The sequence below is a fragment of the Monodelphis domestica genome, chromosome 1 (assembly GCF_027887165.1).
Source record: "Monodelphis domestica isolate mMonDom1 chromosome 1, mMonDom1.pri, whole genome shotgun sequence".
NCBI classification, from domain to species: Eukaryota; Metazoa; Chordata; class Mammalia; order Didelphimorphia; family Didelphidae; genus Monodelphis; species Monodelphis domestica.
The window spans coordinates 535,245,670-535,258,420 of NC_077227.1; positions in this window are offsets into that span (position 1 = coordinate 535,245,670).

Below are 12,751 nucleotides of genomic sequence, written 5' to 3' on the forward strand. Positions count from 1 at the left end.
CAATGGTAAATTTAAGGAGTATTCTGACTGGGTGTCCTGAATCAAGGAATATGAGAGAAAATATATCCAGTACTACAAAGGCTGGTGAAAGAAGCAATAAAATTAAACAGAACTCAGTTCTGAGGTGGAGATAAGAGAGATAGAATAGTGAAAAAGAGGTCTAAGATAAAGTGAAGTTGTCAATTTTGGGGTAGGTCCCCAAAGAGTACCGTTTAATAGTGAGGCAGATCTGGAGTGAGAGTTTAGGCATGCTGGTAAATAAGGTAGGTAGGAGTAAGGCAACAGTCAGTTGGGAATATGAAAAAGGATTTGTGGACTGAAAACAAGGTGCCAGTCAAATCACTGGGATTCATAAGTATAAAGGTGTGGGTATATGCTAATGAGGGCAACCAGGTGGTCCAAAGGATAGATCACAAGACCTGGAATCAGGAAGACCTGAGTTTAAGTTTGGTCTCAGATATTTACTAGCTGCGTGAAACTAGGGCAAGTCACTTAACTCTATTTGCCTCAGGTTCTTCATCTGTAAAATGAACTGCAAAAGGAAATGACAAACCACTCCTGTATCTTTGCCAAAAAAAAACCCAAATGGTATAATGAAGAATCACACACAATTAAAACAAATGAACAGCAAAAGCACCATATACTAACCAGTAAAGAGTGAGTTCTGTAGAGTATCAGTGGTTGGAGATTAGTCTATTGAGGGAGATATGTGATTAAAGGTTCAACCTCATGGCAGATGATAATGTCCAGGCAGGTGGTAGGAAGTAAGAGTCTACTCACCAAGAGTAGGTTTACTCACTCTTACTCACAAAAAGCCCCTCTCAAAATCTTGGAAAACACTTTCCCACAAATACTCAATGTCTGTGGAAATAGTGATCTCAAACTTAAAGCACAATGGAAATGAGGCATGTATGTAGGAAATAAATGGGGCAAAGTGTTACTGTGCAAATTCTTCTCATTCGAAGTATTATCTTCAGTCTACATCTGTCATTTTTCATTTGTTCAAAGGGGTCATACTTTTTGAATCTACTTCCTCCCATGTATAACTTTCCTTTTGTATTTATCCATTCTTATGCTAATCTTTGAGGGTGTTTTTCATTGTTCCTATTTAAATGTATTTCCTATTGGTTTTTCCTATCTGATGACATGGTAAATATTCATAAGGAAATAAACAGAGATGGAAAGGTTAGAGTAGAGGAAAGAAGAGAAATATAGAACTTTCTTATCTGAGAGCAATTCTCTTTGAACCTGTTGTCTAGGCTGGTATAGTATTTGATGGAGAAACTGCTGAAACCTCTCCCACTATTTAAATCCCTTAGGGGTTTGTTAGCTTATTTGTTTATCCAGTTACATCATTCCCTCTTGACCTAATTAAAGTTAGATACTCATATTATAAAAGGATCATTAGGCATAGACAGTCTTGTTAATACATTTTAAAAAACCTAATTGCAGTGAGAAAATACTATTGAACTGTAAGAAATGAGTAGCAGAGTGTTCTCAGAAAAAAAAAATGGAAAGACATGTGAACTGATTCAAAGTGAAATGAGCAGAACCAGAACTTTATACATAGTAAAAGCAACCTTGTACAATGATCAAATGTAAATGACTTAGCTATTCTAAGCCATACAATGATCCAAGATAATTCTGAAAGATAAGAATGAAAAATGTTATCCACATCCAAACACTTGGAGTCTGAATGCTGATCAAATCATACATTCTTAAAACTTCATTTACTTTTCTTATGTTGTTGTTGTTTTGGGGGTCAGTATTTGTTTTCTTTCACAACATGACTAATACAGGAAAATGTTTTGACTGGCTGCACATATATAACATATCAAATTGTTTTCATATCAGGGAAATGGGATGGAAGGAAGAAAAAGAATTTGGAACTCAATTTAAAAATCAAATGTTAAAAATTATTCTAAAATGGGAAAAATATTTTAAAAAGAAAATAAACTCAATCATATTTGTTGATTGATTGATTATTATGGGGATTTGAAATCCCCTTCCTTATACATTTATCTTTTTTATTTTTCAGACTTTATGTAGGACTCTCAGTAACTTATAATTGGTTTCCTTCTACACTAGTGATTTTGGATGGAATTTCTCTCTTTCCTGAAGTTTTCAGTGTACATAAAACATTTTCTGGCACACAACAGGAACTCAATAAATACTAGATGCATTGAATATATAAAAACAACAATAATTCCAGATTTAAATTATCATTCTACTATACTAAAGTAATTGCTTGTTTTTATTAATATTTTAATCAGTTTGGTGGCTAAGTAATTACTATGTTGAACAATTACTGAATTCATGGTATAAATCTAACTTGATCACAATGAAAAACTTTTGGAATTGATTCCAATAGCCTTTTTTGTTAGAGTTTTGTTTAATATTTTTGCTTCAATATTGTAGTGACAAGCATCTTTCCTTTTCTTCTTCTGTTTTATGTCCTTAGTATATATATATCTGAAATTATATTTTTGTCATGAAAGGGTGTTGAAAAGTTTCTATTCTATTGATATGAAAAATTTGTATAGGAAGGAATTTGGTTTTTTATTTAAGATTTGATAGAATAAACTTGTAAATCCATTCAGACCTGCTTTTTCCCCCTATACATATTCATCATGTCATGCTCTCAACTACTATTTGTAAAATCAGATTATTTAATCTATTTCCTCATTTGTTAAACTGGGCATTTTATATTATATAAAATTCATACATTTCATTTAAATTTTCATTCTTTTTGACAGAGTTATATATAACTGTTTCTAATAATTTATTTTATATCCTTTCTATTTATTGTGGTAATGCTCCCTTTTCAGTTTTGATTTTGTTTTTTTGTTGTCTTCCCTCATTTTTATAAACAAAATTCATTAATTGCATTTTAATTATCTTTCAAAAAATGAGATCCTTTTTAATTGGTCATCTTGATAGACTTTTCTGCTTCCAATTTCAAATCTTATTTCTAGTATTTCTATTTTTGTGCTAGCTTTGTATGATTTAATTTGATTTTCTACTTTAAAAAAAAATTCTGCTCTTACTTCATTATGTCCTTATTCTCCTCTTTATTGTTACATTTAGAAACAAACATTTTTACCTCAAAGATTGCTTTAACAGAATTACATGTGTTATGGTACTTTATTATTTAATTTAATATAACCATTTGTTGTTTCTCTATTTTGTTCTTGACTTATTAACTCTTTAAGTTGATACACTGAAATATGGATCCTTTGTTCATTCTACTTTTATTTATTCTCATTTATTGAATAAGTAATGTGTTTATTATTTTTTATTTTTTTGAATTTTTTTATTATTTATAATATCCTAGCACCTACTTGGTATATTATTTAAAGGTTCCACAGTTGCCAAAAGTCTATTATGTCTAATTTAAAATATTATTTGAAATTCTTTAACTTTTTTCTTCTTTATATTGCTGCTGTATTTTTTTATATTAGAAGTTACATAGAACTTTCTAACAATTTTTTTCATTATGTAGATTTTTCTATAATTTGATTAATGTTTCCTTTAAGAACTTAGATGACAGCATTATGTTAATATAGACTCAATATTTATGGTGTTTTATTTTTATTATGCTTTTAATAATAATGTAATTTCTCTTCTTTTCACTATTCTATTCACTATCACTTTTTTTAGATCATGAGTGTTACTTCTTTTTTGTTTTTAGCTAAAATTCAATGTTATAGCCAAACTCTTGACTGTAACTCTTTATGGGTCTGTTTTAAGTGTTTATCTTATAAATCACAAAATATTCTGTTGTTGGTTTTTTAATTCATTTACCTTTGTCCACTTTGTAAGTGAATTCATCCCTTTCATATCCATAACTAGGATTATTGTTTATGCTTTTTTTCTTCATCAGATCCTGTAATACCTCTCCTTTTCCCTCTTCTCTTTAGAAGAAGAAATGAAAAAAAGTTGTAAAATGGAATTAGAGTTCATAATTTTTAACAATTTCATTCCAACCTCTCTCTCTCCCATTCTCTTTCCAGCTTACATCCAAATACCCTTCTTGGTCACATTTTTATTTCTTTCATAATTAGTCCTCTGTATTTGTAGGTTTTTTGCAGGTTGTTTTTTTTTGTTTGTTTTCTTGTTTTGTTTTTTTTGCTCGTGATCATCACCTACCCAGTTCTATCTTCTACCCTCTTCCTTTTTCTTTTCCTCTCCTTCTCCATGTTTCTCTCCCCTTTACTGTCTAATCCAGCGTAATTCTAGCATCATGTTTATTTTGAAAGTTTTCATGCTTATTCTAGATAAGAGTGAGGTTAATAAGATCCCCCCCCCCAAAAAAAAACAATCAGTATGTATTTGAATATATACTATGTGGCAGGCACTATTTTAGATACTGGGAATACAAAGACAAAGATAAAATAGTTCTTATTGTCAAGGGGCTTTTCATTCTATAGGAAGAAACAATTTGTAAAACTAGGTATTGAATTTTGACATACTGAATTCAAAGAAAAAGTAAAAGTAGCCCTTTTTCTCAAGGAATTTTCATTCTATAGTTAGAGACAATATATAACATATATGTACATAAATATACACATGATGTATAAATATTAAATATATACAAAATGATCTTCTGAGGTTCCAGAATTAGAAGAAACAGTAAATTCCTTGTTTTCACTTTTATTTGCCATGGTAATTTTTTCCCTTCTCTCCTTCCCTTCTTACTTCTTTCTTTCTTCCAACAGTTTGTCTCTTCCCTCCATCCCTTTCTCCCTCTCCCTCACCAGGAACAGACCCAGCTATTCTCTGCCAGCTTCTCATGAACTACTGACAAGCCAGATTCCTGGCCATCTAAGATGATTTCACAGAAAATCTGCTAAATGGCTAGCAAGCGAAATTGATTCAAGGTGCTACCCCTGACGGACAAAGAGGCAACTTCTAGATTCAGTCTCTCTTGGTTACAGCCTTCCAGGTGACATAATACAATTTCACTAAGAGATGGAAAAGCACAAACCTTCTCAACCTTGACATAATAGTGGTGGATCTATTGTTCTGCATATAGAATATGAATTCAACTAAGTGGACATTGCTTGACTCGCTTTGCCTCTCATGTATTTTCTTCTTTTTAACATTGGTCTTGTATGCATCAAAATACTTATAGGAAAGGCAGCAAATGTCTTCCACTTCCCTAGTACCTAAGCATAAAGGAGAAAGGAGCACAGGCACCGAAGGAACAGTCATCATGAGAAAGAAACCACAAGAAAGATTGAGCTTGGATGTCTCATCAGATGACATTACTTAAAATTAACAGGCTATAAAAATTTTCCTGAAAATGTTTGAATAATAACTTCTCATCTAACTACACTAGTAGTAAATTAAGATACTTAATCTTATTTAAATCATTCGTTTAGCCTCATGTTATTATTATTTTCTCTGTGATAATAATGTCTTATATAGAACATATTTTTTGTATTTGATAGTTCTTAACACCCACCATTTTTATTTTCTGTGAATCACTATGATGATTATAAACTACCAGTATCCCTTCCACATTGCTACTTTCCCATTACAGTTCCAATATATAGCAGATCACCATAAGAATTTTGGGGGAGTTTTGTGGAAGCTGAAGATGACACAGGGAAGGTCAGCAGGGGACAGAGAGAAAATTTAGAAACCCAAAAATGTTTAAAATACATGTTCAGTATGAACATATTTTATCTTTTGATGTCATAAATATACACAATTCATTTTACTAAAATAAATCCCATAAAAGAAAAAATTTAGGCTTCTTCTTTGGTATGAAGGGAGGAACAAAAATTTTTATGCAGATTTTCCAGATTGCAGGGGAGCAGCACCCTTAAACTACACAATGTGTAAGGGATAGCAATCCTTTTCACAGGTAACTGTGATGAATGAAATAATAGGAAGCATATTTCACCTATTGAGAAGTTAGGGGCTTTCTATAGGTCATACTGGCAAGCTTTAATAGTTAGGTCAAGACCAGGAGTCTCAGATAAGTAGTGTCCTCCTTCCTAGACTTCTTTCCCTTTCTCTTTAACCTCTAATCCCTGAATATCTCTTTTTTATGAATTTTAAAATAAATAGATGATAAATATTTATTAAGTGATTACTATTTGCCAGGCATTGTGCTAAACACTGACATACCCAGTTCATGGAACTTAAAATCAAATGAAGGAAGGCAACAGAAAAAAGTTGAAAAGTCATATGGATGAAAGGGTTGCCTAATGGAAGCAGCTAATAGAAAATGAAGTTACCTAGAAATTTCTGTGCTCTCTATAAAGGGAAGTTTGAATTTTGCCCTCCAGAATGGTCGGATCAATTCACAACTCCACCAACAATGTTTTAATGTCCCTACTTTGCCACATCCCCTTCAACTTTCATTACTTATCTTTGCTGTCATGTTAGCCAGTCTGCTAGGTGTGAGGAGATACCTCAGAGTTGCTTTGATTTGTAGCTCTCTGATTATAAGAAATTTAGAACACTTTTTCATGTGCTTATTAATAGTTTTGATTTCTTTATCTAAAAATTGCCTGTTCATGTACCTTGCCCACTGATCAATTGGGGAATAGCTTGATCTTTTTGTATAATTGATTTATCTCTTTATAAATTTGAGTAATTAGTTCTTTGTCAGAGGTTTTTGTTATAAAGATTTTCCCCAATTTGCTGCTTCCCTTCTAATTTTATTTACATTGGCTTTGTTTCTACAAAAACTTTTCAATTTAATGTAATCAAAATTGTTCATTTTACATTTTACATTTTGTACATTTTGTACATTTCTCTATCTCTTGCTTCATCTTAAATTCTTTACTTTCCCATAGATCTGACAGGTATAGTATTCTATGTTCACCTAATTTACTTATAATTTCCCTCTTTATATTTGTCATTCACTCATTCTGAATTTATCTTGGTATAGGGTGTGAAATGTTGATCTAAACCTAATCTCTCTCTTATTGTTTTCCAATTTTCCCTGCAATTTTTGTCAAATAGTGGGTTCTTGTCCCAAAAGCTGTGATCTGTGGGTTTATCATACACTATCTTGCTGAGATCATTTACTTCAAATCTATTCCACTGATCCTCCCTTCTGTCTCTTAGCCAGTATTATATTGTTTTGATGATCACCACTTTATAGTACAGCTTAAGATCTAGTACTGCTAGGCCCCCATTCTTCACAATTCTTTCATTATTTCCCTTGATATTCTTGATCTTTTTTTCTTCCATATGAACTTCTGTTATAGTTTTTTCTAATTCTATAAAAAGTTTTCTATTAGTTTGATAGGTATGGCATTGAATAAGTAAATTAATTTAGGTAGGATTCTCATTATTCTTATATTAACTCATCCTATTGTAATAAAATTATACTGGTGCTTGTCAAGTTGTAATAACTAGACACTCTGGAGTGACTAGAGAGATACTAGGGAAAACCTGAAGATGCCTAGTTATAATAGAGAGAGATATACTAGGGGAATACTTGAGGGTGTCTATCAATTCCTTAGATGGATAATTGATTAATATTTTTCCTACCCTCTTCCTCCCTCAATATCACCACTCACCACTCTTTTCTGAAGTCTTTAGCTTCTCCCCTCCCCCCTCCTTCCCTGAGTGGACTATGAGATTTAAGAGGAAAATACTCTTTTCTCTTCCTTTCTCAAGTAAGGGGGGTTTATTGGGAACAACAAGACAAGGATGGAAGATGAGGTGAGAGGGATGGGATTATCCCTAGTCTATAATGAGGATTAGGAGGATTTTGGGAAATGTCAGTCCTATCACAGCTTTGACACAAAAGTCTGTCAGGGAGTTATGAAGGACAATTGATTTTCTTCTGTCTTCTAATCAGTCCAGTATATAACAGTCAGTCACCAACAACAGCCATACCAAAGCCTCAGGCTAGGTCAGAAGAAGCCAGTCTCTCCCTTGATCAGAAGTCAAGGAAAACTCTCAGTTCATCTCCTGGCCCGGCTATAGATTTATTTTTCTTATTATTTTAACTGGTATTCTAATTTTATTTCTTACTTCTTCTTCTTTTTTTGTGCTTTAATTAGATCTTCCAATTACTTTGGTATTCAAATTTTTTTCTATCAATCAGATAATATGTCTGTTTTCTCCCATCTATTAGAAGCTCCATTTTTTTTTCCTGAGTGAATGATTCATTGATTCAAGTTTTTAAAGGTCATTGACTGGAAATCTTTATAATCTTTATAATCAAGTAAAAGTAATTAATTTATAAAGTATGTAATCAAATGAAAGAAAATAGAAGTACTACTCATATGTGACATATACATAGACCATACATTCCATTTGCTCTCTGAATCTAGTCACTCCCTGAAGTAGATACTGTTTCTAGGTTGCCTTTTACCACCTTCACAGACCCCTTTGCCAGCTTCAAGGCTTGGATCAAAGAAGAATAGAAATCAATAACTATTATGCCTCCCAGTAAATCTAAAGCTGGGTATATATAATTCACCATTTTCAGTACTGGGTTCTGTGAAATAAGGTGTTGTCTTGATTTCAGTTGCAAGGGCAAAGAGAATACTAGAGACTGCAGCTTGGCTTAATAGTTATCATAGTTCTTAATTTCTTATTTTTGGATTAGTCTTCTCCCTGTCTCTTTTTTCCTTTATTTTGGAACACACTATGCTGGGTTCCTACACAGAAGGTAGCTAGTACCTGTTATAAGTATCCCTTCAAAACAAAATTACATAAAGGGGATCACTGAGTTGCCATATGCTTGACAATACTATTTCTTACTCAGAGTATTTATATGACAAAGGGAACAGTGCCACCAGAAAAATTCCCATCCAGGTTGGATGTATTTCTACAGTAGACATCCCCAGCATATGGACTTCTAGTTTGTACATGTTTTAAGTATGTAGTATGAATTCTAAATATTTTCATTTAAACACACTGAGAACAAATCTAATGCTTTTGTTAACATTTGCTGCCATCTTGTGCCAGAAAAATCAGTTTCTGACTAGCTCCATTGTATGAAGGTCTTGACTCTCCAAAACATCTAAAGCTTTTGGACTTTAAGCTGAAAGAGATATTGTAGAACCCCATTCTTCCTCTTATGGGGAATAAGAATCCCTTCAGCTGAAAAGAAGCTGGAAATAGAGAAGCTCAACAATCATGTGGCAAATGGAACCATATTTAACATCATCCATGAGATTAGCAAAGCAACAATTGATATAATCTAACCATCATGAGAGAATAGCAAGAAACAGGTCAATTACATCACCAGAAAACATCAACAGCCTTATATCATTGGAGCTAAGAGTTTCTTTGGTCACATGTATTATCCACATGTATTATTCTTGCAAAAATGTTTTCTAGGTCTGGTCTGGTATGTCTCTTAACTGATGATGTATGATTAATGGGAGAATATGTTTTGGGTTTATGGGGAAAATATCATACTGCCACTTTTCTCACCATGCCATTTCTTCAAATTCCTTTGTTCTGAACTAGTTTTATCCTCTGACTAACTGATAAAAGTAAATACATCAGTAGGAACTAAATTGGTTTGAATAGATATAGGTGCAGAGTAATTTGGACCTGGAATAGCTTTCCTGGATGCCTCATGCACAAAGAGTGCCCCCCAGAAGCCACATTTTGATTTGTAATTCTCAGTATTTTACTGATTGGAATACCTCAGCCCCTGTTCCCACAATACACCTCAAAGGCATGCTCAATTTCAATGACCTATAACACATCAAAAATAAAAATATTTTAAGTGTCTTTTAGGAATTAGGAGAAAATTATGGCCAAATAGATACAACTTCTAGAGTTAACCACCACAAGAAAGCTGAATAAATGGAGTCCTACCTGAAGATCCCTTCTGGTGTGACCAATAACTTATCTGTATAAGATTAGATAGAAAACCACACCTTGTGAGTAACACATGTTCTCAAAAGAGATTGTTATTCCATTCACTCACCTTGCTTTATGTGACTTGATAACTCAAGTTCAACTGCCTTTTTTTTTTCCAGGACAAATATGGAATGCAGAGTCTATGTATATGTCACATATAAATAATGCTTCCAATTCTATTTTTAACAACCCTGACACAACCTTCTAATTACTATACTTCTACTTTTCCAGAGTAATGGATGTATAGAGTTCTTCTCTAGTCAAAGCAGGGGAGAAGTAAGGAGATTGATAATAGCCAAAGCCAAGACCTTTCCTTCTCCCAAATCTCCACATACTTCCTAGGCTTGTTGAAAGAGTCAAATATATATTTGTAAAGCATTTAACACAATGCCTGGCACATAGTAGGTACTTAATGTTTCTTTCATTGATTTCAGGTTCCTTTTTAGGAAAGTTAAGTTAGAATTACACATATTCTGATTTTTAGAATTTCCCTTTCTAAAATGATGGATAATTTATTGATCATCCTTGGGGGCTGGTTAAGTTCCTTGGTCTATACCCAAACAAACCTTAAGCAAAGTCATTCTAGTACAAAAGCCTTTTTGTAATTACTCTAAGGATATTTGATCAATTGATTGATTGAGACTTGTTCTTACCTAGTTAAGTTAACAAAACTAAAATGATACAAGAAATACATTAGGGAGAAAGTACTGACTGGAGGTGCAATCTTTAAAGACCTTATGAAGGAGGTGGAATTTGATATAAACTTTTAAGAAAGCAAAGAGTCAGAGGTTAGGAGGGAGGGGCATTTCAGGCATGATCAAGGGGGAGCCAGAACTAAGCTAAAAGAAAGAGTGATGGAATGTGTATATGAGGAGGGGAAAAGGATAATTTGTTTTGAGTATAGAGCAAATGCAGGGGAAGGAGGTATAGAATGTAGAAACCCCTTCTATATATATTTCTCATGTGGTTTTGAATCAATTATACAGGGAAGCTGAAGAGGGAAAGTAATGGGTAAAGTTTACAGGCTAGAGAGAGTGAGCCATAGAAGGAGGAGAGAGAAAGAGAGAGAGACAGAGAGAGAGAGAGAGAGAAAGAGAGAGAGAGAGAGACAGAGACAAAGACAGAGACAGAGACAGAGACAGAGACAGAGACAGAGAGACAGAGACAGAGACAGAGAGAAGGAATATGGACAAAACTTTAGTGTGGTGTCAACAGGTCAGCTCTTCCTCCCCAGATGGTCAGAGAAAGTGACTGAGCTAAACTGATTTTGAGGCTTGTAGGAATGGGGTTTGCAGGATGTCAAACAAACAGTCTGTACATCAGAAGTTATAACAGTACTGACAAGCAAAGGGAACAGATGGCCACAATAATATAGCCAGGTATTCAGGTAAGAAGCACATGTGAAATCCTCTATTTTCCAACATATTGGTACCAGCTTATGCAAATCCAAGTCTTTGATATTACAAAAGACCTGTAGAACTTATCTGCTAGCTTGCAGACTGCAGATAATTGCAGAGGCTTAATTCTTAATTTCCCCCAAATTTTTGACCCAACCAATTTAAGGATTCAGAAGTTAATTATATGAAATATTAGAAATATATCCATAAGTCTGGTCAGTGAGCACTTTGCTCATCAGTCAGCTTTTGAATACATCTTTATTACCTTCATGATTCATTATAACTGAAACCCTTCAATATAATGCCTAGAGAAGTTGGTTGCAGCCAGACTGCAAAGGGCTTAAAATGTCAAACAAAGAAATTTGGTTTTGATGTAAAAGGTAATGGGGAGCGACTGGAGTTTCTTGAACAGGTAATGTGGTCAGATATGTGCTTTAGGAAAATCATTTTTGCAACTTTATAAAGGACTCATAGGAAAGGAGAGAGATTTGAATCAAGGTAACTCATGAAGAGGCTATTACAATAATCTAGGTGAATGATAAGGTTCTAAAATAAATGGTAGCAATGAAAGTGTAGATAAAGAGATGTATGCAAGTGATGTTCTATCAGTAGGAGGATAATAATAACCAGCATTGATATAATACTCAAAAGTTTACAAAGGGCCTTCTCATTTGGTTCTCAGAACAACCCTTTATGGTAAGTACTATTTTCATCCCATCTTACAGATGAGAAAACTGAGGCTTAGAGAAGTTAAGTGACTTGTTTAGAGTCACATAGTTATAGTGTCAGATATTTTTAGTCAATGTCCAGAGTTCTACCTATTGCACTACCACCTGCCCTAGGATGACAATAATTAACAACTGATTGAATATGTGGGGGAAAAGAGAGAGCAGGCAACAATCAAGGACAATCCCAAGTTTGTAGCTCTTCAACCCTAGAAGTATCACTCTCTTCTTCCTTCTTCCCACAATAAGTTTCAGGAATATCATTTTAGGTCCATCATAAAATTATGTAGGCCTCCCTTGTTCTCTTCACTGATACAATCAAGTGATGAATACCTATCTTCTATTTCTGATCAAAGCTTCCTACCTAAGTTTGAATCATGCCTCATATATTTTCTATCTATGAGACACTGGGTAAATCATTTGACTTCTCCTAAAAATGGGGATAGTAGCTCCTACCTCAAAAAGTTTTTATGACAATCAAAAGATGGTATATAAAGTGCTTTACAAACATTAAAGCATTATAAAAAGGTATTATCATTCTTTAATACATAGAGAATTAGCTGACACACCTACTCAATAGGAAGCTTTTATCATTCAAGTTTCTACAAGATTGTTTCAGTCTCTGGCAATAGTCCCAAATTCTCTTTTCTTTCATCTGTAAATAAGTCCCCATTTCTCAGTACACTTCAGTCCATATTTTCTCCTCCCCCAACACTTCTTCCTATCTGTAGTAACTCATTTAGTCAGGACTTCTGAGATATCCCAGGAGAATGG